This window comes from Phalacrocorax aristotelis, chromosome 24 (assembly GCF_949628215.1).
Source record: "Phalacrocorax aristotelis chromosome 24, bGulAri2.1, whole genome shotgun sequence".
NCBI lineage: Eukaryota > Metazoa > Chordata > Aves > Suliformes > Phalacrocoracidae > Phalacrocorax > Phalacrocorax aristotelis.
Window position 1 is genome coordinate 497,391 of NC_134299.1, and position 27,745 is coordinate 525,135.

Sequence of the window (27,745 nt, forward strand, 5' to 3'; positions counted from 1 at the left end):
CCCAGTACATCCCAGTTCCCTCCCAGTACATCCCAGTTACCTCCCAGTACATCCCAGTTCCCTCCCAGTTCCCTCCCACTACATCCCAGTACATCCCAGTTCCCTCCCAGTAAATCCCAGTTCCCTCCCAGTACATCCTGGTACATCCCAGTTCCCACCCAGTACATCCTACTACATACCAGTTCCCTCCCAGTTCACTCCCACTACATCCCAGTACTTCACAGTTCCCTCCCAGTACATCCCAGTACGTCCCAGTTCCCCTCAGTACATAACACTTCCCTCCCAGTACATACCAGTACATCCCAGTGTCCTCACAGTACGTCCCAGTTCCCTCACAGTACATCCCAGTTTCCTCCCAGTACATCCCAGTTCCCTCCCTGTTCCTTCCCAGTACATAACAGTTACCTCCCAGTACATCCCAGTAGATCCTGGTACATCCCAAATCCCTGCCAGTTCCACCCGGTACAACCCAGTACAAGCCTGTACATCCTAGTTCCTCCACAGTACATCCCAGGGCATCCCCGCACATTGTAGTGCCTCCCAGTACATCCCAGATCCCTCCCAGTACATCCGAGATCCCTCCCAGTCTGTCCCAGTACGTCCCAGTACATCCCAGTTCCCTCACAGTACATCCCAGTTCCCTCACAGTACATCCCAGTTCCCTCACAGTTCACACACAGTTCACTCCCAGTTCCATTCCAGTACAGCCCAGTACATGCCACTTTCCTCCAAGTAAATCCCAGTACCCTCCCACTACATTCAAGTTCCCTCCCACTTCCCTCTAAGTACATCCCAGTACTTCACAGTTCACTCCCAGTACATCCCAGTTCCCCCTCGGTACATAACAATTCCCTCCCAGTACACCCCAGTACATCCCAGTTCCCTCCCAGTATGTCCCACTACATCCCAGTTCCCTCCCAGTCCATCCCAGTTCCCTCCCAGTAAATCCCAATTCCCAACACTTTCCACCCAGTACATCCCAGTTCCCTCCCAGTACATCCCAGTTCCCTCTAAGTACATCCCAGTACTTCACAGTTCCCTCCCAGTTCACTCCCAGTACACAACAGTTACCTCCCAGTACATCCCAGTACATCCTAGTAGATACTAGGACATTTCAAATCCCTGCCAGTTCCACCCGGTACAACCGAGTAACAAGCCTGTACATCCTAGTTCCTCCACGGTACATCCCTGTGCATCCCCGCACATTGTAGTGCCTTCCAGTACATCCCAGGTCCCTCCCAGTTCACTCCCAGTACACAACAGTTACCTCCCAGTACATCCCAGTACATCCCAGTAGATCCTGGTACATCCCAAATCCCTGCCAGTTCCACCCGGTACAACCCAGTACAAGCCTGTACATCCTAGTTCCTCCACGGTACATCCCAGGGCATCCCCGCACATTGTAGTGCCTCCCAGTACATCCCAGTTCCCTCCCAGTACTGGGAGGGAACTGGGACGTACTGGGAGGGAACTGGGACGTACTGGGATGTAATGGGACGGAACTGGGATGTATTGGGAGGCACTGGGAAAGAAGTGGTAGTGAACCGGGAGGGAATTGGGATGTACGGGGATGAACTGGTAGGGAACTGGGATGTACTGGCATGGAACGGGGATGTATTGGGATGTACAGGAACGGAACTGGAATGTACTGCGATGTACTGGGAGCAAACTGGGATTTACTGGGATGTACTGGGAGGAAACTGGGATATACTGGGAGGAAACTGGGAGGAAAGTGGGTGTCAACTGGGACATTCCAGTTTCCTCCCAGTACATCCCAGTTCCCTACCAGTGCATCCCAGTCCGTCCCAGTACATCCCAGTTCCCTCCCAGTACATCCTACTACATACCAGTTCCCTCCCAGTTCACTCCCAGTACACAACAGCTCCCTCCCAGTACGTCCCAGTTCCCTCCCAGTACGTCCCAGTACATCCCAGTTCCGTGTCTGTTTCAGACCAGTGCGTCCTAGTTGCCTCTTATTCCATTCCAGTTCCCTCCAGTACATCTCAGTTCTCTCCCATTTCCCTCCAAGTACATCCCAGTTCCCTCCCAGTTCACTCCCAGTACACAACAGTTACCTCCCAGTACATCCCAGTACATCCCAGTAGATCCTAGGACATTTCAAATCCCTGCCAGATCCACCCGGTACAACCCAGTACAAGCCTGTACATCCTAGTTCCTCCACAGTACATCCCAGGGCATCCCCGCACATTGTAGTGCCTCCCAGTACATCCCAGTTCCCTCCCAGTACTGGGAGGTATCTGGGATGTACTGGGAGGGAACTGGGATGTACTGGGATGTAATGGGACGGAACTGGGATGTATTGGGAGGCACTGGGAAAGAAGTGGTAGTGAACCGGGAGGGAATTGGGATGTACGGGGATGAACTGGTAGGGAACTGGGATGTACTGGCATGGAACGGGGATGTATTGGGATGTACAGGAATGGAACTGGAATGTACTGCGATGTACTGGGATGTACTGGGAGCAAACTGGGATTTACTGGGATGTACTGGGAGGAAACTGGGATTTACTGGGAGGAAACTGGGATTTACTGGGAGGAAACTGGGATTTACTGGGAGGAAACTGGGATTTACTGGGAGGAAACTGGGATTTACTGGGAGGAAACTGGGATATACTGGGAGGAAACTGGGATATACTGGGAGGAAACTGGGATATACTGGGAGGAAACTGGGAGGGAAGTGGGTGTCAACTGGGACATTCCAGTGTCCTCCCAGTACATCCCAGTTCCCTACCAGTGCAGCCCAGTACATCCCAGATCCCTCCCAGTCCCTCCCAGTACATCCCAGTACCCTCACAGTACATCCCAGTTCCCTCACAGTTCACACACAGTTCACTCCCAGTTCCATTCCAGTACGTCCCACTACATCCCAGTTGCCTCCCAGTTTCCTCTAAGTACATCCCAGTACTTCAAAGTTCCCTCCCAATACATCCAAGTTCCCTCCCAGTACATCCCAATCCCCTCCCAGTACATCCCAGTTCCCTCCCAGTTGACTCCCAGTACATCCCAGTACTTCACAGTTCCCTCCCAGTACATCCCAGTACGTCCCAGTTCCCTTCAGTACATAACACTTCCCTCCCAGTACATAACAGTACATCCCAGTGTCCTCACAGTACGTCCCAGTTCCCTCACAGTACATCCCAGTTCCCTCCCTGTTCCTTCCCAGTACATAACAGTTACCTCCCAGTACATCCCAGTACATCCTGGTACATTCCATATCCCTGCCAGTTGCACCCGGTACAACCCAGTACAAGCCTGTACATCCTAGTTCCTCCACAGAACATCCCAGGGCATCCCCGCACATTGTAGTGCCTCCCAGTACATCCCAGGTCCCTCCCAGTACTGCGAGGAACCTGGGATGTACTGGGAGGGAACTGGGATGTACTGGGATGTAATGGGACGGAACTGGGATGTATTGGGAGGCACTGGGAAAGAAGTGGTAGTGAACCGGGAGGGAATTGGGATGTACGGGGATGAACTGGTAGGGAACTGGGATGTACTGGCATGGAACGGGGATGTATTGGGATGTACAGGCAGGGAACTGGAATGTACTGCGATGTACTGGGATGTACTGGGAGCAAACTGGGATTTACTGGGATATACTGGGAGGAAACTGGGATATACTGGGAGGAAACTGGGATATACTGGGAGGAAACTGGGATATACTGGGAGGAAACTGGGATATACTGGGAGGAAACTGGGAGGGAAGTGGGTGTCAACTGGGACATTCCAGATTCCTCCCAGTACATCCCAGTTCCCTACCAGTGCATCCCAGTACATCCCAGATCCCTACCAGTACATCCCAGTACATCCCAGATCCCTCACAGTACATCCCAGTTCCCTCACAGTTCACACACAGTTCACTCCAAGTTCCATTCCAGTACAGCCCAGTACATGCCACTTTCCTCCAAGTAAATCCCAGTTCCCTCCCACTACATCCAAGTTCCCTCCCACTTCCCTCTAAGTACATCCCAGTACTTCACAGTTCACTCCCAGTACATCCCAGTTCCCCCTCGGTACATAACAGTTCCCTCCCAGTACACCCCAGTACATCCCAGTTCCCTCCCAGTATGTCCCACTACATCCCAGCTCCCTCCCAGTCCATCCCAGTTCCCTCCCAGTAAATCCCAATTCCCAACACTTCCCACCCAGTACATCCCAGTTCCCTCCCAGTACATCCCAGTTCCCTCTAAGTACATCCCAGTACTTCACAGTTCCCTCCCAGCACATCCCAGTACGTCCCAGTTCCCCTCAGTACATAACACTTCCCTCCCAGTACATCCCAGTAGATCCTGGTACATCCCAAATCCCTGCTAGTTCCACCCGGTACAACCCAGTACAAGCCTGTACACCCTACTTCCTCCACGGTACATCCCAGGACATCCCAGCACATTGTAGTGCCTCCCAGTACACCCCAGTTCCCTCCCAGTACATCCCAGTACATCCCAGTTCCCTCCCAGTACATCCCAGTACTTCACAGTTCCCTCCCAGCACATCCCAGTACGTCCCAGTTACCCTCAGTACATAACAGTTACCTCCCAGTACATACCAGTACATCCCAGTTCCCTACCAGTTCCTTCCCAGTACATAACAGTTACCTCCCAGTACATCCCAGTACATCCTGGTACATCCCAAATCCCTGCCAGTTCCACCCGGTACAACCCAGTACAAGCCTGTACATCCTAGTTCCTCCACACTACATCCCAGGACATCCCAGGACATTGTAGAGCCTCCCAGTACGTCCCAGTTCCCTCCCAGTACAACCCAGTACATCCTGGTACGTCCCCGTTCCCCGCACTGTACTGGGAGGACAACCGAGCCTGCGCAGTGACTGACATAGGGAACGAGCAAGTTTGTACCCATCACTAGACAAGACAATAATGACTATGTATGAGTATGTGAAATTTTCATCTATAAATTGTACGGGAAAGGTGCGTGAGGTACGCACGCCAGGAGGAGCGATCCCCCGTGCATCCGGCGCCGCGAATAAAGAATGCCTGCTCTTTAATACTAAATTGGTGTTGAGGAGTCGTTTCCGATTTTAACGCGTTTTTCGGTAACACAGGGAGTCAGATCAAGAGAGCCAGAGAACAACAAAACACCGACAGGCTACAGGACAGAGCAGGAGGAATAAAAAAAAAAAAAAAAACGCAGCCAGAGCCAGGCAGAGAAAGGCGGAGAAAGAAAAAGGAGCCACAGGCTACAGGACAGAGAGAGGGAGGACTGAAAAGACGGGGAGGCAGGGAGCCACTCAGAGCGAGACAGAGAAAGAAGGTGCGGGGGGGGGGGGGCGCAAAAAAAAAAGTAAATTTTGCAGCAGGTAAGGAAAGAGAGGGGGCCGGGGGAGAGACAGGGAGGGCCCAGGACGTACAAGAGAGGCAACGGGGCCCCAGTGGCCCAGGACTCACCGCGACTCTCGCTCTCAGCGCTGCTGGCACAATTTAGCCGTTCAGATGCTTCTTTCCCCTCCTCTCCTCCCTGCCTCTTCTGCAGCTCCAGACTCTAGGCCGTCCTCCACCTGAAGATAATACGTGGGTGTCTTACAGCTCTTACCAGATGAGGCTTCCTAGGCACGTAGCCTAGCTCGCTCGTGCACTACACGCCCGTACCCAACTCCGGGTTACGCATACAGACCCTACGGTGCACGTTAGTGGCCTGGCCCGCTGCGGGCTATGAAGGGGGATCCTTCCTCCCCCACCTGCATGGACAGGCTCTCTCTTGCCTGCGGCAGGAAGGCAGCTGGCAGCCAGAGCACCTTCAGTTTCTTCTTCTTTACCTTTCGTTGGCGTCTCCAGCTTCAGCCGAGGCAGCTCCTGTCCGCAGCCGGGAAGGGCTTTGTCTATCCCTTTTCGGCCCTGCGCTGCGAGGACGGCGAGGACGGGCAGAGAGAAGCCACGCGAGCCTGAGACGGCCACAGGCAACGGCATCCCCGGGGGAAGGACAGACAACCACGTCCTCAGCACGGTCTCTGGGAGAGGGAAAGAAGAAACAGTGACCGTCATTACCGTCGATCGACCCTGGCCAAAGCCTCTCCTTCCGCAGGGGCTTCTGGACACACCGCTCCCTCCCCACGCTACTGCTAAGGGCCCCTGCACCAAGGGGGAATCCAGTGCGCTTGAGGGACGGCTTGCTGCCTTCATGACAGGGCCTGGGGGCGGCCTAAGGCTATGCAGCACGCTTATGGGGAGGTGCCGGAGCTGGGGGCAGGCGCACGGGGCAAGGGGGGCCAGGGGAGGCTGAGCGGGACCTCCAGTGGGCCGGGGACGCGGCCATCATCTGCGCCCTGGGCACGGGGAAAAGGTCATCGTCCTCCTCCTTTCCCTCTTCCCTTCTGTCAGCTCCCGGGGAACTCACCGCTTCTCGGGAAGCGGCCGCACCCGCAAGCCCCCAGTAATCAACACGAAGCCAACCCCAAAAATACACCTCGCGTACCGTACGCGCCACGGCCGCCCGGCACCCGAGCGCCGGAAGACCGCGCCTCCCGCCATGCCCGGCGAACCACGTGACAGGGCCGGCAGCCACTGCGCCAGGAATACAGCTCCTGGCATGCTCTGCGGCACAACCCGGCCGCCCGGCAGCCGCAAGGACTACAGCTCCCGGCATGCTCTGCGGCACAACCCGGCCGCCCGGCGGCCGGTTTGATGCGGAGCCACCCAGCATCCCTGCGAGCACAGCTGCAGGCGCAACAGCAGTTACGCAGCCACAACTAGGCACTAAACAAAGGCTTTCCAACACTGGAGGTCTAGAACAGGTAGACATTAGCACAGAAGCACAAGGGGCTCCGTCACCCTGTACAAATCTCCCCGTGCCTACACACGCACACGTTCAGAAGTTAGTTATCAGAAAACGCCCGACTCAGCCATTTGCCACAGTCACGAGACTCACGACATGATAACACGACATGACACACGAGGTGGGCTCAGAGTTTTAAGGCAAGAAATACCTCCCACGCCCCCCACCCGAGATCTTTCAGGGTCCACACCTGCCATCGCCCCGCACCAAACCTACCCGGCCAAAGGCTTTCAGGTGGCCCGAAACACTGTACACAGAAAATAACCAGGGACAGACCTGCATTGTTCGGAAGCGAACGATGCCCGACCGGGGCTCCTCTGCGGGGCACGGAGCCCCCCGGCCCCGCCCGGAGACACACACCCGCCCCCCGCTGCCCGAACTCACCCACCAGCGCTCTCCGGCCCCCGGACACGGCCGCGCTGCTCTCTCAGGCGGCTGCCGCAGGCGAGGCTCGGGCACCGCCAGGCCTCCAGGCGTCCCGAGGGGCTGCCGGACACCGCAGGGGATGGCTGCCGGCGGCCGGACCGCCGCGGCGCTCCCCGCCCAGCTCCGAGCAGGCTCCGCCGGCCGCGGGCTTCCCACGCCGGGCCGCAGAGGGGCCCCGGCACCGCACAGGGACGCCTCGCGACCCGGCCGCCACACGCACCGGCCCTTCGGCCTCCACACGCACCGCTCCCGCCCCCGCTCCGCCGCGCACGCGCCACCGGAAGCCCGAGCCCCGCGGGGCGGCCCTTAAAGGGCGGCCGGAAGGAACGGCCCCCACCGGCCCCGCCACCGCGCCCAGCCGGTGAGCGCCAGCGCCCCCTGCTGGCCGGGCCGCGCTCAGCTCGCGAGGGCGCCGAGGGCCGGGCGGGGCGGGACGCGCCGGCTCGGGGCCAGCGCCTTCTCGGGGCGAGCGGGAAACCCCTGCGGGCCCCGGTCACGGCCGGGCACAGCCGCGCGCCCTCCGAGAGCTGCTGAACGGGGCTGCCGCTCGTGACACATACCGAGCCGTCTGCGACGGGAGCGGGCAGAGGAGGAAGGGGCCGGCGGCCGCGGCGCCCTGGCCCCAGGCGGGGGGGGGGGGGCTGGGGCCCGGGGGGCCGCCCCCCTCCTCACAGTTCCCTCACAGTTCCCTCACAGTTCCCTCACAGTTCCCTCACAGTTCCCTCACAGTTCCCTCACAGTTCATCCCATGGACGGAACCGGGACCTACTGTGAGGCACTGGGAAAGAAGTGGGAGGAAGCCGGGACAGACCAATATAGCCCAGTATGGACTAGACCAATATAGCCCAGTATGGACTGGAGGGAACTGCGAGGGAACCGCGAGAGAACCCCACAGAACAAACCATGGGGCACGAGAAGGCAGAGAATTAAGAATTAGGGACAGGGAGCCAGAAAAAAAAAAAAGAAAAAAACCAAAGGGAGACAGAGAGCAAAAGGAATCGCAATGCGTACGGAGAGAAGAGAGAAACAATTCTAGCATAGGGTCACGGGGGAGCCAGGGACAGCAAGATGGAGAAAGGACAGAAGCTACAGGCTACAGGGCAGAGAGGGAAGAATTAATGAATAGACACAGAGAGCTGGGCAGAAAGAGATGGAGAAAGGCTAAAGATCACACGGCCTACAGGGAAGAGAGAAGAGAGGGAGGAATTTTAAAAACAGGGGCAAGAAGCCAGAGAGAGGGAGAGAGAAGCAACAATAAAATGGGGACAAGCCACAGGGCAGCGAGGAGGGAATCAATGAATAAGAACACGAGACCAAAGAGAACACAATGTAGAATGGAAAAAAGGAACAGCGGCCTACAGGGAAGGAGGAATTAAAGATCAGGGACTGGGAGGCAGACAGAGACACATGAAGAAACAAGTGAAAAAAAAGAAAAAAACAAACCAACAGCAATGGGCTACAAAGACAGAGAGGGAGGAAATGAGGAAATAAAACGTCGCAGCAAGGAGCTGGACAGAGAGAGATGAGGACAAACAAATAGCACGGGTCCACGTGACAGAGAACGTGGAATTAGAACACAGAGAGAGGGAGCCGGACAGAGAGAGAGGCCGAGAGAAACATCTAGACAGGCTACAGCGGGCAGAGGCAGGAATTAAAACCTAGGGACAGGGAGCTGGACAGAGAGAGATGGAGGTCACAGGGAACAGCGGTGGCTGCAGGAAGAACAGGAATTCATGAATAGGGAAAGGGAGCTGGACAGAGAAGAACTCAGAAAGGCAAGAACAGTAGCAGGGTACAGAGCAGAGAAGACGAATTAAAAAGCACGGGGGGAGCGTTGAGGCAGACAGAGAGAGATTAAGAAAAAAGTCACGGGCTACGTGGCAAAGCAGGAGGAATTCAGAAACGAGGATGGGAACCAAGGGAGAGTGTGCTGGTGAAGGATAACGGGCATTAAAAGTGAGGGACGGGGAGCTGGGAAAAGCGAGGCAGAGAAAAACAGAATCACAGAGAGAATCACACAAAGCCAAAAAAGAAGAAACTGAACAACAGGAACAGGTGTAACCAAAGCGATGAAATCAACCAACCAGAGACGGTGTTCCATTACGGGAACATGGAGCGTACCAATCAGCGCACCTGTCGATCTGCATTTTAGTGCCTAGGCGATCGTTAATGTCAGCAGAACAACAGACAACATGCTTCTGTCAGAAAAGGATGACAAAACGCGGTTTCGCTTAGCGGACTGAGAAAACTAGCCAAGACTGCCAAGAGTAAGAGCCGAGAAGCTAAAAGGTAATTCCGGCAGGGGGAGATCGCGACCACCGACTCACAGACCACCACCGACCCAAGTAACACCACCTACTCAGAAGAGAACAACGGAAGAGGACAACCGAGCCTGCGCAGTGATTGACATACGGAACGAGCAAGTTTGTACCCATCGCTAGACAAGACAATAATGACTATGTATGAGTATGTAAAATTTTCATCTACAAATTGTACAGGAAAGGTGCGTGAGGTACGCACGCCAGGAGGAGCGATCCCCCGTGCATCCGGCGCCGTGAATATAGAATGCCTGCTCTTTAATACTAAATTGGTGTTGAGGAGTCGTTTCCGATTTTAACGCGTTTTTCGGTAACAGTTTTGGCACCCCAGGTGGGAACCTGCTTTTGAATCTCGACGGATCCGTGGGATCGTGGGACCTGCAGCCGGCCCCGAGGAATTCTCCGGGAGAGCTTCCGATCCCCGGGCCAGAGAATTCTGAGCAAGATCCCCTGGATTGAGGTAAACAAGGCATTCTTTGAAGAAGAAACTTAGGTAGAATAATACGTGGGGTTAGTTTCCCACATAGGATAGGATAGCGGGTTTGAGTCCCACAGGCCTGCCCGTAAGGCGCGGCGAAAGCCACGCAGGGTCGGGGCCAAGAGGTGCCTCGGTTGGTAAGTCTCTGCTAGGCGAAAGCCTGTGGAGCGGGACCCGAGGGTAGGGGAGTCTTCAACAGGGGGTTGAAGTCTCCAGGGATATCTAGCAGGGGGCTACAGATCCCAGTGGCAGATTTCCAGTGAGACCTCTAACGGGGGTTGGAGTCCCTCTGACTAGTATTTGTGATAGTGCACTATCACAACTACTAGTCGACTGGGAGACGGGAGCATTACTGAGTAGGAAACCTATCCCACAGAGAACACCTTTGCGATGTATTTTGAAGCACTGGAAAGACGTCGGGGGCGGTGACCCACTAACTCGGAAACCATTAATTGAATATTGCAATCATTGGTGGCCAACGTATCAATTGGAAGGTGGGCACAAATGGCCAGAACATGAGACATTGCAATATCGTACCATCTTGCAATTAATGTTGTTTTGTAAAAAGGGAAGGCAAACGGGAAGAAGTGGCATATGTTGATTTGTTCTTTACACCGTGGAATCATCCCGAGCAGCAGAAACAGCGTGAGGTATGTCCACAAGATTCTACGGCAATGTTTCTGAAAAGAGGAAAACGTGGTGAGAACTTGAAAGAGTGTTGCTCTACTTGTGATACTGGATACTTCGCTTGATGAAACTGACAAGAAAATAGTACTGAATACAGCCAGAAGGCAGGTGCAGGGAGCACATGCTAACGGGAATTTACAGAGAACAATGAATAAGAATTTTCCATCTACAAATCCCGAGTGGGACCCTAATCAGCCAGGACCCAGGGGAATGTTGACTAGATGTCAGAGAGAGATTTTATTTGGAGTAAGACAAGCAATGCCAAAAGCAATAAATTGGTCAAAATTTATGAAGTGAGACAAGAATTAAGTGAGTCCCCTTCAGCCTTTATGGAAAGACTGAAGGTGACCACCAGAAAATATACTCATTTGAACCCAGAAAAACCAGAAAAAGCAATTCAGCTGGTCTCTATATTCATAAGACAATCAGCCCCAGATGGGGGCGGGGGGAGAGAAAACAACCTTCAGAAACTAGAACAACCTGAATCCAGAGATCTGGGTTAAATGCTTGAAGTAGCTTGGCATGAAGGAGACCAGGGGAATCAACCCTAGCTGAACACCTGGTTACACTGAAGCTACGGAATGAAGAAATAGAATTTTTGGTAGATACGGGAGCCACTTATTTGGTATTGAATACACGTGAAGAGAAATTTGATCATAAATCAGTAGATGTTGCTAGCGCAACAGGGCAAAGAAAAATTAGCCCCTCTCAGAGCCATTAAAGTTTAAATTGGAGAAGCAATGGGCAACTCACCAGTTTCTGCATATGCCTGAATGTCCACTGCCTCTGTTATGACGAGATCTATTAGGTCAATTAGATGCTCAAGTAACTTTTAAAGATGGAGAGATTAAATCACTAATACCAGAATCAAAAGCCACAGAGGCGAGAGCGTTTATGTTACAGGATTCCTCCAGGGAGGAACGGGTTCCCGAGGAAGTGGAAAACGTAGTAATTCCTTTGGTTTGAGCGAGCGGAGCTCCGGAGCGATCTAAGTGGGCAGAGCCGGTAAAAGTAACCTTAAAGCTTGGAGCCAAGCCCGTAAGACAAAAACAATACCCTATTAAGCGAGAGGCTCGAAAAGGATTACAGAAGTTAATTATAAAATTTTTCAGAATATGAGCTTTTAGTGGAATGTGAATCAGAATATAGTACTCCTGTGTCGCCAGTAAAGAAATCTAGAGGCAAAGAGTATTAGCTAGTTCACGATTTAAGGGCTATAAATCAGGTGGTCCAAGATATACATCCGGTAGTAGCTAATCCATACACTTTACTGACCTCTTTTAAAGGAGGAGCATAAATGGTTTACTGTACTAGATTTGAAGGACGCCTTCTTTTGCATACCTCCAGGCATAAAAAGTCAAAGCCTATTTGCTTTGGAATGGGAAAGCCCCACCACAGAATGAAAGACACAGCTACCATGGACCGTACTTCCACAAGGATTTAAAAATAGTCCTACGATACTTGAGACTCAGCTGGCAAAAAAAAATTAGAGATATAGAAAAAACAGAACCCAGGGAGAGGCATCTTGTTACAGAATGCGGATGACATTCTGATAGCGGCACAAAGTAAAGAAAAATGTTTTGAAATTTTTAAATTTTCTGGGCCAAGGAAGATGCGGAGTTTCCAGAAACAAAACCCAAATAGGAAAAGAAGCAGCCATTTATTTAGGATTTGAAATATCTCAAAGACAAAGACAATTAGAAAGTGAAAAGAAAGAAACTATTTGTCAAATTCCCGAACCTAGCAGCCCGAAGGAACTGAGAGCTTTTCTGAAAACAATGAAATAGCATCAGCTCTGGATTCTGAACTATAGACTGTATGTAAAACCATTATTTGAGGCATTGAAAGACTCAAAAGGATAAATATTTAACCTGGACGCCCGGATGCCAAACGGCATTCAAAGAACTGAAAAGAGCCTCGATGATGGCCCCTGCATTAGGCCTACCTGATTTCGCTAAACCTTTTGAGTTGTTTGTCCACGAAAGACAACATTTAGCCCTTGGAGTGCTGACACAGCGACTGGGAACCTGGAAGAGACCTGTGGGCTACTTCTCCAAACAACCTGACCACGCGAGTAAAAGATGGCCTAGGTGTTTACGGGCAGTAGCAACAACAGCGCTGCCGATCCGGGAAGCCCCAAAGTTAACAATGGGACAGAAGATGACAGTATATGTCCCGCACATAGCGGTGACTGTTTTAGAACAAAAGGGGGGTCGTTGGCTATCCCTTAGCAGAATGTTGAAATATCAAGTTGTTCTGTTAGAACAAGACGATGTGGAATCGAAGACTACTGCTATACTGAATCCTGCTATGTTTTTAACAACAGAAAACCTTACGGACAATTTAGAACACGATCGCTTGCTAACTATTGAACAAGTCTATTCCAGCAGACCAGACCTGAGACACAAACCTCTGGGAAAATCCTGATCTGGAGTTGTTTACAGATGGAAGAAGCTCTGGGCGAGAAGAGAAGCGAATGGCCGGATATGCTGTCGTTATCGCCGCCGAGGGAATGGAGTCAGGGGTGCTGCCTGCAAACACCTCAGCACAGAAAGCAGTATTGGTAGCATTGAAGCGAGCTCTGCGAATGGCAGAAGGACAAAGGATAAATATCTAGACTGATTCCAAACGTGCATTTGGTGTGATCCACGATCATGGAGCTATTGGGAAGGAGAAAGGACTGCCATCAGCCCAAGAATCATCAATACAGCATAAAGAAGAAATTCTCCAACTTCCGGAAGACGTGCAGAAACCAAAAGAAGTGGCGGTAAAGCGTTGCAAAGCTCATCAATTTGGCCAGACGGCTGTAAACATAAGCAAACGACTGACCGATAAAGCTGCAAAGAGGACTGCAGAGCAAGGTATCCTTGCACTAGTACCAGTAAAACAGATCAGAATTCCAAAGTTGAAACCGAGATATAATAAATTGGATGAGCAATTAGCAGAACAATTGGAAGCATCACAAAACACAGAGAGATGGTAGGTAACACCAGAAAAACAAGTAATAACAACAACCACCCCACAAGTTATGACAGAACTTGCAAAAGAAAACCATGAGCAAACACATTAGGGTGTAGGCGCTACGGTTTTGAGTTTAAAAACATCTGTAGCGTGTGTAGGCACGACAAGAATAGTTAAACCCATAGTAGCTAAGTGTCCAATCTGTCCTAGAAATAATCCCCTGAACCAAAGGAAACAACCTTTAGGAGTAACAAAACAAAAAATTCTCCCGGAAATTATTAGCAAATTAAGTTCTCTGAGTTACCCAGACAAAATAGATAGAGCAGTATTTGTCAGTGCTGATTGACAAATTTTCTAGATGGCCAGCAGCTTTCTCGTGCTGCACCGACAAAGCTAGAGTAGTAGTTAAAACGTTGCTGAAGGAAATAATACCAAGATTTAGAGTGCCAACGGGAATGTCCTCTGATAGAGCACCACATTTTTTTGCAGAGGTACTTCAACAAATTAATAAAATTTTGGGTAGAAAATGGGACCTGCATACACCCTGGAGACCACAATCAAGTGAAAAATTTCAGAACATGAAGCAAACACTAAACTGACATAGTGGAATATTATTGATCTAGGATGGAAGTATTGAGAAAATTATTATTTCAGAACTTCCAAACAGGGGAAATGTAACCAAAGTGATGAAATCAACCAGAGACGGTGTTCCATTACGGGAACATGGAGCGTACCAATCAGCGCACCTGTCGATCTGCATTTTAGTCCCTAGGCGATCGTTAATGCGAACAGAACAACAGACAACGTGCTTCTGTCAGAAAAGGATGACAAAACGCTGTTTCGCTTAGCAGACTGAGAAAACTAGCCAAGACTGCCAAGATTAAGAGCCAAGAAGGTAAAAGGTAATTCCGGCAGGGGGAGATCGCGACCACCGACTCACAGACCACCACCGACCCAAGTAACAGAAGAGAACAACGGAAGAGGACAACCGAGCCTGCGCAGCGATTTACATACGGAACGAGCAAGTTTGTACCAATCAGCAGACAGGACAATAATGAATATGTATGAATACGTAAAACATTGATCTACAAATTGTACGGGAAAGGTGCGTGAGGTACGCACACCAGGAGGAGCGATCCCCCGTGCATCCGGCGCCGCGAATAAAGAATGCCTGCTCTTTAATACTAAATTGGTGTTGAGGAGTCGTTTCTGATTTTAACGCTTTTTTCGGTAACACAGGGAGTCAGATCAAGAGAGCCAGAGAACAACAAAACACCGACAGGCTACAGGACAGAGCAGGAGGAAAAAAAAAAAAAACGGAGCCAGAGCCAGGCAGAGAGAGGCGGAGAAAGAAAAAGGAGCCACAGGCTACAGGACAGAGAGAGGGAGGACTGAAAAGATGGGGAGGCAGGGAGACACTCAGAGCGAGATGGAGAAAGAAGGTGCGGGGGGGGGGGGGGGGGGGGCGCAAAAAAAAAAAGTAAATTTTGCAGCAGGTAAGGAAAGAGAGGGGGCCGGGGGAGAGACAGGGAGGGCCCAGGACGCACAAGAGAGGCAACGGGGCCCCAGTGGCCCAGGACTCACCGCGACTCTCGCTCTCAGCGCTGCTGGCACAATTTAGCCGTTCAGATGCTTCTTTCCCCTCCTCTCCTCCCTGCCTCTTCTGCAGCTCCAGACTCTAGGCCGTCCTCCACCTGAAGAGAATACGTGGGTGTCTTACAGCTCTTACCAGATGAGGCTTCCTAGGCACGTAGCCTAGCTCGCCCGTGCTGGAGCTGGGGGCAGGCGCACGGGGCAAGGGGGGCCAGGGGAGGCTGAGGGGGAGCTCTGGTGAGCTGGGGAGTCGGCCATCTTCTGCACCCAGAAGCTGCAGGGGGAAAAGGTCATCATCCTCCTCCTCCTTTCCCTCTTCCCTTCTATCAGCTCCCGGGTAACTCCTAGGGCTGCCCTCACCCGCTCGCCTTTAGCATACCAGAAGCCTGCCTCGGCGGGTCATTTGAAGCTTCCCATCCCACCAGCCCCAGTAGTACAGGCACACAAGGAGATACCCCTGCACCCACCAAAGGGGCTCGCTCACCTCGCCGGCAGCCCTAGGCCTCACCCGACACAGGGAATCGTGTCCGACACACCACCACGCTGCAGCAGGAGCGGAGGAGGCCTTTCCTTACCAGGAAGCAGCAACGAGCACGGCGGCATCACCTCGCAGGCACCGCAGCATCGCAGGGCTGTTACCTGCGGAGAGAGCAATGGGGATCACAGGGACGCCACCGCGCGTGCACGGCTCCCGGGCTCAGTACCCAATTCTGGTCGCTGGGCAGCAGCATTATCTGAATTACTCTTCTCGATTAATACCATCCAGAAACCGTAACTTGGCTGCATCCACAGAGCTTCTATTCCTCTGCACCTTTCCCCCTCGCAGCCCCAGCAGCGCCGTTCATTGCCTCTGCACCAAACAGCAAAGTGTCTCGAGGGAGGAGAAGCAGCACAGCAAACCTGGGGAACAAGGTTGGGTTCCCACCCCCGCAGAATAAGCCCCAGGAACTGCTTGTAGGCATGTGGCATCAGGGTTGTGATCGGGTTTTGGTTTGGTTTTCTTTTTTTTTCCCCCGCCTTCTTTACATAATGTAATAATTGGGGTTGCTTTTCCAAACTACTGAGTTCTGTGGGGATTTTTTGTGCTTTTGCCCTACAAAAAATGGTCATTTTCACTTTCGGTTTTGTGCATGAGAATGGTTGGCGGGTGCTTTTAGGTTGTTGTTCCTTCCCCCCACCCCCTTTTTTTTTTCCTTTCCAGCCGCACAAATCCAGCTGGAGTTGGCTTTCCCAGAAGCCCCAAGTTGTTTTCTTTCCACCAGAATTCTTCCTGTATTTTCACCCCTCATTGCAGGCCCAGAGTCAAGGGGTTTGAGGTATTTTTGTGCCCAGGCAGCAGCTCCCAGGCTGCATAAGCAGCCCCACAGGGGGAAGTCCCCGTTTGAGGGAATCGGCCCCAAATTGGGATGGGAAAGTGAAGAGAAGGAGAAAAAACCCTGAATAACCTGAAAAAGAACACCTACTCCAGCCCACCAAGCACCGGTCACCTTGCCTGACTCACCTCCAGGGCCCACATCACGCTCGGCTCATCGCTTAGCACCCTCAGATCACAAAAAAAAAAAAAAGAGTAAAACCCATAATGGAGCCCTATAGCCATCAGTCACATCTTCCCTCCAGTACTACACACAGACTCACCTTCTTACAGCGCTCCCCTGGGCTCTCCTCCGTTGCCCTGCACGACTCATCCATCTGCACCTGGAAAAACAGTGTTACTGAACAAGTCACCTGGAGGCACAGCAACAGCTTAACCATTCCACAGCTCCTGCGCCCACGTAGGAATACCATCTAGAGCCCAACTACAGCCTGCCGTTAAAGGAAATGCATTAAATCAAACGTTAAGCCCTCGCACATACAAGCCGGAACAGCAAAAACACGGCACGCTCGCGCACCCAGGGCGCAGCCCGACGGAGGTCCACGCGCACCTCGCCGGTTTGATGCGGAGCCACCCAGCATCCCTGCGAGCACAGCTGCAGACGCAACAGCAGTTTCACCTACACCCATCTCGGCACGCAGCGCTTCTGAAGCTTTAAGCTGAAAGCCCTACCTTGACGCTTGGCCACACTAGAAGCGAGCCGTAGCTAGGACTCCACAGAAACACAAATTGCACACCCACAGCGGCGACAGCCTTGCAACTACTTAGACCAGGAACAACAGAGGAAAGTAAAACGGCTTCATCACCCGCACAGGAAAAGCGGCAGACAGAGGCAAAGGGTCAGCATTCATAGCCCTTACAGAACACAGGCGTTCTCTCTCCTTCCATTCCTAAACCCATCCCTTAGGTCTAAATATCGCAGCCCTGCTGTGGCAATAGCGAGAGCGGGGAACAAGAGCCCTGCCGCCGGCCGTTTGTGCGGCAGGACACAAAAACAGAGGGACATGTTTTGCCACACACAACCCTGAATCTCCTGAAAAGTTATGTTTACCAAAAATAGGCATTTGGAACATATTGCCAAAAACAAAACATTCGGCAATAAAACTTTTATGTGTTTGACACCCGCACATTTTTTGGGAACTTGCTATTTGCTTCCTGGTTTTGCTGGTCTTCCCTCAGAAGTTCTACCTGCAGCCAAGTTATTCCCACCCGCCCGACCGGTTCAAGCATTCACCTTCCTGGTATTACCAGCACATTGAGACACAGGCGAGGAACTTAACTGCTCTTCTAAAACTATCCAAATGACAATTACAGCCCTGAAAGAGGAGTGGAAGAGAAGAACAGGAGAGATCAGGCAGCAAAAATGCTCTGCAGGCTGCTGCCAGCCAACACTGCACTCTTTTGTTAAAGCCACCCCGCCCCCCCAAATGCAAACAAAAAAACCCCCCATGACTTCATGAAGTGCGTGGGTTTTTTTTCTTTTCAGTAGTCCTTTTGGAGCTCATCCCTGTCTCAGCATCTTGTCTTGTCAGAGCATGAAGTGCAGATGATCTGTATCCCGATGACATTTGCATGGGATGAATACATTTTCAGAAATAGACCCGATCCGTGAGACTCCTGTCACCTTTGTGGTTTTAATAATCGTAACTCAATTTTATCGACTGACACACTTGTGAGAAAACTAATTAACTTGAAACGTAGCCTCTCCTCGGGGAAAAAATGTGTTAGACACCAAATGAAACCGATTCAGAGCTCCAAACCACGATGGAGCCGATAGAGCTGTTGTGACTTAGTTTGTATGTTTAATTAATTGGTTAATAACTCTTCTAAGCAGCGCAGAATGAAGAGCTGGACCCAAAGAGGGTGCGCTGCACTGGATCCAAAAAGCACCCTTCCTCCAGAGACCCGCCTCAGGTGGCGAGTTCGCTCTGGTGCATGCCGGCCTCCCGAACTTCGGGGTCCGATGTGACCGGACCCCCACCTCCGGGGAGGGTCCTCGTACCCTGCCCAACCCTTGCTTTCCCCTGCAGCACCCGATGCCCCCACGCCACCCCCACAAGCAGCCAAACCGGCTTCTGCTTTTGGCCCCCAAACCAGCTCACTTTGGGACCGGTTCTGAGCCAAAAAGCCCAGCTGCTGAGCCTGTTCTCAAGTCCCAAAAGCACAGCACTTGACCTCTGCTCCTCAGCCCAAAACCACACCACTTAGTCCCCTCGCTCAGGCCTTCAAAACGCACGACTCGATCTGTTTCAGGGCCCCGGCGTCAGCCACAGGAGCCTGCTCTCAAGGCCCAGGAACAGAAGAGCTGTGCTCTCCACGCTCAGGGACCAAACCAGCTGAACCTGGCTGCGTCCCGGCCCCCTCCGCAGTCCCCACGGGCAACGCTCAGGGCCGCGGAGAGCGCAGCCACCCCGCAGCCCTGCACCCCCACGGCCCACGCGGGCACTGTCGGGGAGGCCTTGGGAACTGAACTGCGCGGGCCCGGCCCCGCACCCCGGCGGGGCAGCCCAGCACCGGCCCGGCAGCGCTTTCTTCCTGCTCTCGCAGGCCTCGTTTCCCCGGCAGCGCCGGGCCCGCACCCCAACCCCACAGGGGGCCGGGCCCAGCCCGCCTCCAGCAAACCGCGGCGGCAGCAGCCGGGGTCCCTGCCTGCCTCGCGGGCAAGGGGGGACCCGCCCGGCACCGCAGGAGCCCCCGCCGGGGTCGCCGCCGCCGCCGCCAGACCCCGACGAGGAGCAGTCGAGAGCCGGGTGGGGCTGCCCCTACTCCCCGGGGACGGGCACGGGCTCGGCCCCAAAACCCAACCACCGACCCACGACAGCGCTCGGCCCGGGGCCGCTGCTGCCCGCACCCCGCCGCCCCCCCGGGGGCTCCGCGGACCGGGAGACCCCACAGCCCAAACCCGCCGACCCACAGCGCGCCCGGCCATGCGGCTCCTCACCTGCTCTGGCGCGGCTCCGGCTGCCCCACGGCCCGGCACGGAGCCAAACCCGGCCACCGGACCATCCGCCAACCCCCCCAACCCCCGGACGCTCCGGGACGGTTCTCGTCCCTTTTCGCTCTGACGCCTCGAGCCGAGCCGGCCCCGCTCCTCCGAGCTACCGGCGGTGCCCGCTCTGCTGCTCGGGGCCGGGCCCTGTTCTCGCCCGGACGCGAGAAGCCGCTCCGGGGTCTTCTCGGTGCGTCCAGCCCCGTGCCGTGCCGGAGCGGGGAGAGCCGGGTACGAGCGCGGAGCCCTGGGGCAGGGGTTGCCCCAGTGCCGCCGACGGTGTGTGGGGGGGTGTCGTCGTCCCCCGCCCCACGCGGGGGGCGCACACACGGTACACCCGCGGGCAGGGGCATCCCCGGGGAGCCGTGCGGCCGGGCTGCGCCGTAGGAGGGGAAGGTGATGTTGGTTTCCCATTTTCCCCGCAAACTGATCCTCCCCCCCGGCCCCCCTTTCCCGCGCGTTACAGCCCGCGAAAAAGCTTTTAACAACCCGATCGACAACACTCCCTTTATCCCTCTTCCAGCAGCAGCAGCAGCAGCAGCGAGAGATTAAGGCAACTGCAGCAGAGGGGAGGAAGGCAAGGAGAGCCTTTTCAAGCAAGGGCAGGACAAAATGCACGGCGTGGACAGGCACAGGAGAGGCTGCATTATCTGGAAAGCACAACGCCTGCCCAAGGGCAGAAAATAAGGAACGAATTGTTTCCAAGGAGCTGCAGCAGACGAATCACCTTTTTCTTTATTGCACTCCTGCCCTTTGTTATCCAAAGCGATAGGCTTCACCACCGGGCAGAAAATAGCTGCCTAGATTTACACGGACAACCAGAAACAATCAAGCCACCCAGCAAGAAGTTCGCAGCAGAGGTATAACCCATCAGCAGCTAAAACATTTGTTACGCAGGCACAACTAGGCACTAAACAAAGGCTTTCCAACTCTGGAGGTCTAGAACAGGTAGACATTAGCACAGAAGCACAAGGGGCTCCGTCACACTGCACAAATCTCCCCGTGCCTACACACGCACACGTTCAGAAGTTAGTTATCAGAAAACGCCCGACTCAGCCATTTGCCACAGTCACGAGACTCACGACATGACACACGAGGTGGGCTCAGAGTTTTAAGGCAAGAAATACCTCCCACGCCCCCCACCCGAGATCTTTCAGGGTCCACACCTGCCATCTCCCCGCACCAAACGTAACCGGCCAAAGGGTTTCAGGTGACCCAAAACACAGTACACAAAAAATAACCGGGGAGAGCCCTACATTGTGGAAAAGCGAACGATGCCCGACCGGGGCTTCTCTGCGGGGCCCGGCCCCCGCCCCGCCCCCGGCCCGACCCGCACGGAGATACCCCCCGGCCCGCGCCAGGCCTCACCTCACACGGAGACCCACCCGCTGCCCGAACTCACCCACCAGCGCTCTCCGGCCCCCGGACACGGCCGCGCTGCTCTCTCAGGCGGCTGCCGCAGGCGAGGCTCGGGCACCGCCAGGCCTCCAGGCGTCCCGAGGGGCTGCCGGACACCGCAGGGGATGGCTGCCGGCGGCCGGACCGCCGCGGCGCTCCCCGCCCAGCTCCGAGCAGGCTCCGCCGGCCGCGGGCTTCCCACGCCGGGCCGCAGAGGGGCCCCGGCACCGCACAGGGACGCCTCGCGACCCGGCCGCCACACGCACCGGCCCTTCGGCCTCCACACGCACCGCTCCCGCCCCCGCTCCGACGCGCCGCGCACGCGCCACCGGAAGCCCGAGCCCCGCGGGGCGGCCCTTAAAGGGCGGCCGGAAGGAGCGGCCCCCACCGGCCCCGCCCCCGCGCCGGACCGCCCCCGCGCCCAGCCGGTGAGCGCCAGCGCCCCCTGCTGGCCGGGCCGCGCTCAGCTCGCGAGGGCGCCGAGGGCCGGGCGGGGCGGGGCGGGACGCCCCGGCTCGGGGCCAGCGCCTTCTCGGGGCGAGCGGGAAACCCCTGCGGGCCCCGGTCACGGCCGGCCAGAGCCGCGCGCCCTCCGAGAGCTGCTGAACGGGGCTGCCGCTCGTGACACATACCGAGCCGTCTGCGACGGGAGCGGGCAGAGGAGGAAGAGGCCGGCGGCCGCGGGGCCTGGCCGCAGGCGGGGGGGGGGGGGCTGGGGCCCGTGGGGCCGCCCTGCTGGGTCACTGCCCTGCGCCGCACCGCGCTGGGGGCTGGGGCCCGACCGGCGCCGGGCGACCGGGGGCAGCCACTAGCAGGGGGCCTGAGCTTAGCCACGGCCTGCAAAACACCCCGAAGCGTGAGACGCTGCAAGGCCAAGGTGGTCCTTGGCAATGGGGGCGCCTGGGCTCGGCCTCCGCCTTACCTGTCCTGGGTCTGCGTGGCGTTCCAGGGGAATGGTGTTTTCCTTGTGCGGAAGGTGGGCTGGCCGTTCGGCCGTGCCCCGGCCGTTACCGATCCTGCCAAAGGCGCTCGCACGCTCTGGCCCATTACTGCTGCGGTACCGCGCCGTAGCAGAAAGGTGTTGTGTTTTCTCACAAAAAGCCTCCTATGGTCAGTTGAAGAAATAACCTCCTTCCGTGGCACTGACTCTTCGTACAGTCCATAGCCGGCTTTCGGCTTTTGTCTTTACAGCATTCAGTTTGCTTTCTGCCAAGCTTTCTACCTGCTGTGAAACATTTGGATGGTTTTTTCTTGTTGGTTTTTTTTCCCCCTACTTGCTCCACAACTCCCACACCAACCACCCAGCGCGGCTCGCCTTTCAGCCCCCAGACCCAGGAGCCTTGCCCTGGGACGGCCCTTACATGTCAGCAGAGTTGTTCCAGCTCTCACCCTGTCCCTACCCAGCTGAGGACGTCTGTGTCCGTGGGAGACACCCAGACACTCCCCCTGCAGCGTGGCAGCCCCCTGCCCCGTCAGTGAAAACTGCGGCAATATCGGCTAAGTTTAAAAGCGTCGGCAGGAGGTGCAGAATACGTAAATAAAGCGGCGGTTGGCTGCCGGGTATGGGTGCGATATAAATACCTTTTGTTTACAGGCCTTCGTGCCTATTCAGCGTTGAACGGCACCGCAGCCCACCCACCCCGGGGCTCACGGGGCTCGGAGAAGGGTCTCTCCAAGGGCACAACCTAAGGCAGCGCAGGAAGCCCAGCTGCCACGCTCCCAGTCGCTACGGGACGCTCGCTTACAGTTACACTAACGAGGGTACGGATGAGGCTGGAACTAGCAGAAATGCTGACTCTTCTGGCCTTTTATTTGTGGAAGGTACAGCGCGCGAGCCTCGGCGGCTCACAGGAGAAGCGCGCAGTGCTGCCTAACTCTCATTCTCAGCTCACGTACTACTGCCAAAGCTCCTGCCCTGTGCTGTGCCAGATGCCGGCTGGCGTGAGCACCTGGGCTCCTGAGGGACCCCCTTGTCCTGAGAGCCAGAGGTACTCACTTCCCTTTGCATGAGGCCTGTAGGAGATATACCCTGCAATTTAAAAAATCCGTATCAAATGTGGCAGACTCAAAAGAGGGCATTTTTAAAAAGGCAGGTTTGTTTTCTTTGTTAACTTTACGATCTACAGCCTAGCAAAGAGCTCCCTTTCAGTGTCAGTCGCTTGGCTTTCTCCCCTACTGACGAGGTCCCAGCCTCCCGGTGAGATCTCGCTGGAGATATTCTGAGTTTCCCTCGAGTACGTGGCTGCCCTGGCCCGAGGCCAGCGAAGAAGCTGACTTTGCCCGTGCCTGAATCAGCAACACGTCCAGCAGGCGACTTGCAGAGCCCAGGGAACCCTCGTAAAGAGGTTTGGGGGTGGGGCGCGCCACATCTGCGGCATCGGCCGTGGGAAAGGACCGGCGCAGTAAAACAGGTGGGTGAAACCGCGGTCCGCGCCAATACGTGCTGCTGCCTGGGGCATCACTTTGCTGCGGGTCAAGTCAGATGCTCTCTGTAAGAGTCAGTCAGGGTAAAGGCAGCAGCAGATTTCTTTTCTGCTCATTTTAACAAAGGCTGGACGGAGCCCATAGAGGAAGGCACTACGCGTCTTGCTGGGTTGGTTTCCCTGCCTTCTCGTAAGCTGTCGCGGAAACTTGCACGAGCAAAGCCTGTGCAAGCTGATGACAGCCACACACGGTTGAAGAGGGAGCAGACGGTGAGAGCAGAGGTGTGCGCTCAGGCTGTGCGCTGGAAGCTAATGCTGCAAAATAAAGAGTGGATTTTCTTTTTTGGGTTTAGGTGAGCGCTAAACATGACATGTGCGTATGTGCGTGTGTCTCTCGCAGGTTTTTGTCATACACCCCACCCTCCCACCCCAAAAAAACAACCCACACATGCCACGCGTTAAACAGTGGTTTTCCGTTGTACTTAGAAGTGCTTACATAGGTGTGTTGGTTTTTTTCTTTTTTATTTTTTAATGCAGAAACAGCAATACGATAGATTTAATACAGCTAGCAGTTAGATGGGTGTAGCTTTAGAGCGTCGGCTGTTTACAAAGCAACCGCACACCTTCTTTAACTCACAGTTTAAACAAGTAAACTTGCAGTGCATCACACGTGCTTTGTACAGTCACGTTCCACACGGCAGGCCAGATGCTTCACCCTGCCTTGTCCTTGTTGCCCCGACTCCAACGGGACCGCCGAGGCCATCCTGGGGACAGCGCCGCTTTCTAGCAGCTGGGTTGCTTGCCTGGACGCCCCACAGACAAAGAGTCATTTCCCCACTGAACCTCTTCTCAAATAATTTCCTAGCCCTGCAGGCCCCACGTCCTTTGGTTCATATTTCCTTTTTTCCGGGCTTGATGCACAGGACCGACGATTTCCAGAAATAGAAACAGAGGCTGATTCAGTCCAGGCTCAACATTCTCTGACCTAAACCAAACTGTCTTCGAAGAGATAGCTGTACCGTAGGCACCACCTCGGGAACAGAAGTTGCCCTGTCATAAAAAAAAAAAAAAAGAAGGAAAACAAGGCATTTCAGGCTGAGGAGGCTGAGCGGTGTGCTGGGGGCGGTGGGGGTTGGAAAGAAACAGTTCAGACGATTAGAGCGAGCTTAGCGTTGCAAAGCGTGCCATTATTTTTAATTTGGCAGTCAGAAGACAATAGATTCTGACACTGATTTCCTGTGTGCTGCGGGAGTTCTCTCCTCAGCATTCCTGTGCACCATTTTACTTTTGTGTCCCGTCCGCTTCGCTTTTGCGCTGTAGCTCTCCGGTTCTAGCTACGCTTCCCACCACCCCCATTACTCTTTGACAAGCCCAGCTCTCACTGTGCTTCCCTTCCCTTCCCTTCCCTTCCCGTATGCGCGTGCAGGGAAAAGCCCGCGCGTCTGCCACTACAGGACACGCTCTGGGAGGCAGGAGAGATGACGACGCTCCCTGACAGAGGACACAGCTGAGGGGCGGTCCGCCGGGGCTGGGGAGATGGCAGCACCTTCCCTCAGCTGCCCCATCCGAGCACAGGTGCAGGTGAGCACTGAGGAGAGACAAGCAGGCAGGAGCCGCAGAGCGAGAGAGAAAATAAAATTCACGGGTGGGTGCTACTTGCGTCTCATTTTTAGCGCAAGGGATGAATTCTCAGCACATTCTTGGAGCTGCCCCTTTGGGACTCACGGAGAAGAGGGAGGTTGGCCACGCGGTGCAGCCCAGCTCTGCTTCCCCTAAATGGTTTTACTGTTCAGGTGTTGCCCTAATCTGGCCGGTACCCCTGCAAAGAGTTTGGGATTTCTGCTGCCTCTCCGGGCCAGCCGCAGACCCTGACTTCATCGCAGCGAATGACCCTGCGCTCGTCAGAGCGGTTGCCGAGTCACATCCCGCTGCCTTCCCTGCAGAACCGGTGACCCTTTTTCAGCCCTTGCCCCCTCTTCTCTCCGCTCGTTGCCCATCCCTTTATCAGTGCCGGCACCGATCCTGCCTCCAGCTCGCCCTGTCTCCACCTGCGAGCGCCCAACAGGAGCTAAATGTCTCCTCAAGGACGCACGGAAGAGACGCGCAGGTAACCCAGCACAGACCCCCTGCAAACATCTTCTTTCCATTTTCTTTCCTCTCCTGACACGAAGAGATGACTTAGGAAAAAGCGTACTGCTCACACTTCACCTGCACTGCTTCTACTTTCACTTTCGCTCTCCTTGGCAGTAATTAATAGCGGTGGCTGGGGGGGCTGGGGCATTCCCCCAAAGCGGCTGCAGTTACATCCGGGCGGTTGTGGCACTCCATTAGCTCTGTAGTTTTTAAATCTAAATCTTCTGGAATTGTTAGTTCTGCTCAGGAATCACCCGTACCTGCAAATTTTCTTAATAGCTACGCTTGACCCCAGCCACTGTTTAACAGCTCACCTTTATTTCTCTTCATTTAAGAACCTAAAGCTTCGTTTACTGCTTGGGTTGGAAGCAGGAGCTGTCGCTGCCTCTGAACTTTCTAACAGCCCTGTTACAATTTCAGTACTACCCGCTCCCAATTTAGCTTTCCGGGTCGATTTTCATTCTAGATTCGAAAATTTCCTTATTTTGTTTCTGATCAGGAGTCATTAATGCCTGCAGTTGATTTAGTAACGGCTGTATTTAGATTGAGCTATTAATGACTCGCAACTCTATTTATGGCATAAAAAAGGACTGCCTTTATTTTTTTTAACTACAGATTAGGAATAATGACTGCCTGGTTTGTTCAGTAATAGGTGTGATTAAATTTAGTCACGACTCCTCCCTAAATAATATGTATTTATTTGCACTCTAACAATTTAACCTTCCCTTTACCGGCCAGGGGCACCGACAAGTGCCCGTGCGTACCTCCGCTCCCCCTGCGCCGGCTCCCCAGGGAACAGCCTCTTACCCTGACCAGAGTCTGCAGCGGCCCGTTGTCATCCCAGCTCCTCGCCCTCGAGAAAGCGGCCGCCTGAAGCGGCGGCAGCTCCGCTGCTGCCCAGAGGGGACGGAAATGGCGCGGGGTAAAGCTCTCCGGGCCGCCTGCGTCCCGCGCGGAGGCGGTGACCTCAGCAGCCTGTACGCTGTTGGGGCCGAGCCAACAACCTGAGGAGGAGTCGCAGGGCGTAGCTGTTTCTGCAACAACCACGCTTTCCCGCCTGGCTGGACAAGAAAGCGGGGCCTGCGGGGGCCTGGAGAGGCAGCATCGCTGCAGGTTGTGCCACGGCTGTTGAGAGGCCAAGGCAACACCTGAAACAGTGAACGGCACAACTAGTGAAAACCCCCAAGGTTCCGGGTTCAGTAAAGACAGGAATTGCAGCAGCACAATAAAATGATCTCACGAGGGGAAAAAAAACAGCAAAGCAAAAACCAAACCCCAAACAGAACACCATACCACTAACCCGTCTCACCGCCCCCTCAGCGCCCAAAACAGCATCCTGGGAGAAAAAAAGCAAAGCAGGCCACAAGGGACCTTTCTAGTACAGATGCCGCCAAAGAGTGCCAAGCTCTGGAATCCTTACCTCAGGCAACGCCTCCGCTTCTCTAAACGCCAGAGCACGCCTGCCCGGGGGGCTGAGACAGCCCCAAAGCTGCGACCGCCCGAGGGAACACGGGAGCACCGACGCCAGAGAAGCCCAGGGCCAGAGCCGGGGCTCTTCCACCCCCGGGCCCCGCCCCCGCCCTTCCCACAGCGCCCCGCGAAAGGGGCGGGCCGAGCCCCCCGGGGGGTGAAGGCCCCGGGAGCCGTACGAGAGCCGCCTGGAGTTCAAGGCACGGGAGGGAGGGGGGAGAGAAAACACCCAAACCGAGCCCCCCGGGCGGAGCAAACACAGGCTCGGGCTGTTGCCGGGGGGCGGGGCCTGTCGCTAAGGGGAGAGAGCCGGCACCGCCCCCCGGGCCGTTGCCGGGGGGTGGGGCCTGTCGCTAAGGGGAGAGAGCCGGCACCGACCCCCGGGCCGTTGCCGGGGGGTGGGGCCTGTCACTAAGGGGGTGTGTCCAAAGGGACGCTGGCAATGCCCCTGGAGCCATCACCAAGGGCAGGGCCTGTTGCTATGGAGGGTGGGGCCAGGCAGCACCAGCAACACCCCCAGGCTGTCACCAGGGGGTGGGACCTGTTGCTAACTGGGGATGCTGGGGAGCACACGAGCACGGCCCCACCCCACCAGGCCCTCGCCAGGGGGCGGGGCCTGTCGCAAAGGTGGGTGGGGCCAGAGGGGTCAGATATCAGCCCGCGCGTGTAGACCAGTGCGTCCCAGTAA

The 27,745-nt window shown here is 55.0% G+C and overlaps 1 long non-coding RNA gene across 1 annotated transcript; it reads right to left on the reverse strand.

Moving 5' to 3' along the window:
• Positions 1-23,909: 23,909 nt before the first annotated feature.
• Positions 23,910-27,125, reverse strand: LOC142068234 (uncharacterized). The gene is made up of 3 exons (XR_012664226.1): positions 27,008-27,125; positions 26,395-26,735; positions 23,910-24,504 (listed from the first exon to the last, which is right to left on the reverse strand). It is a non-coding gene; the product is annotated as an uncharacterized LOC142068234 (long non-coding RNA).
• Positions 27,126-27,745: the final 620 nt, after the last annotated feature.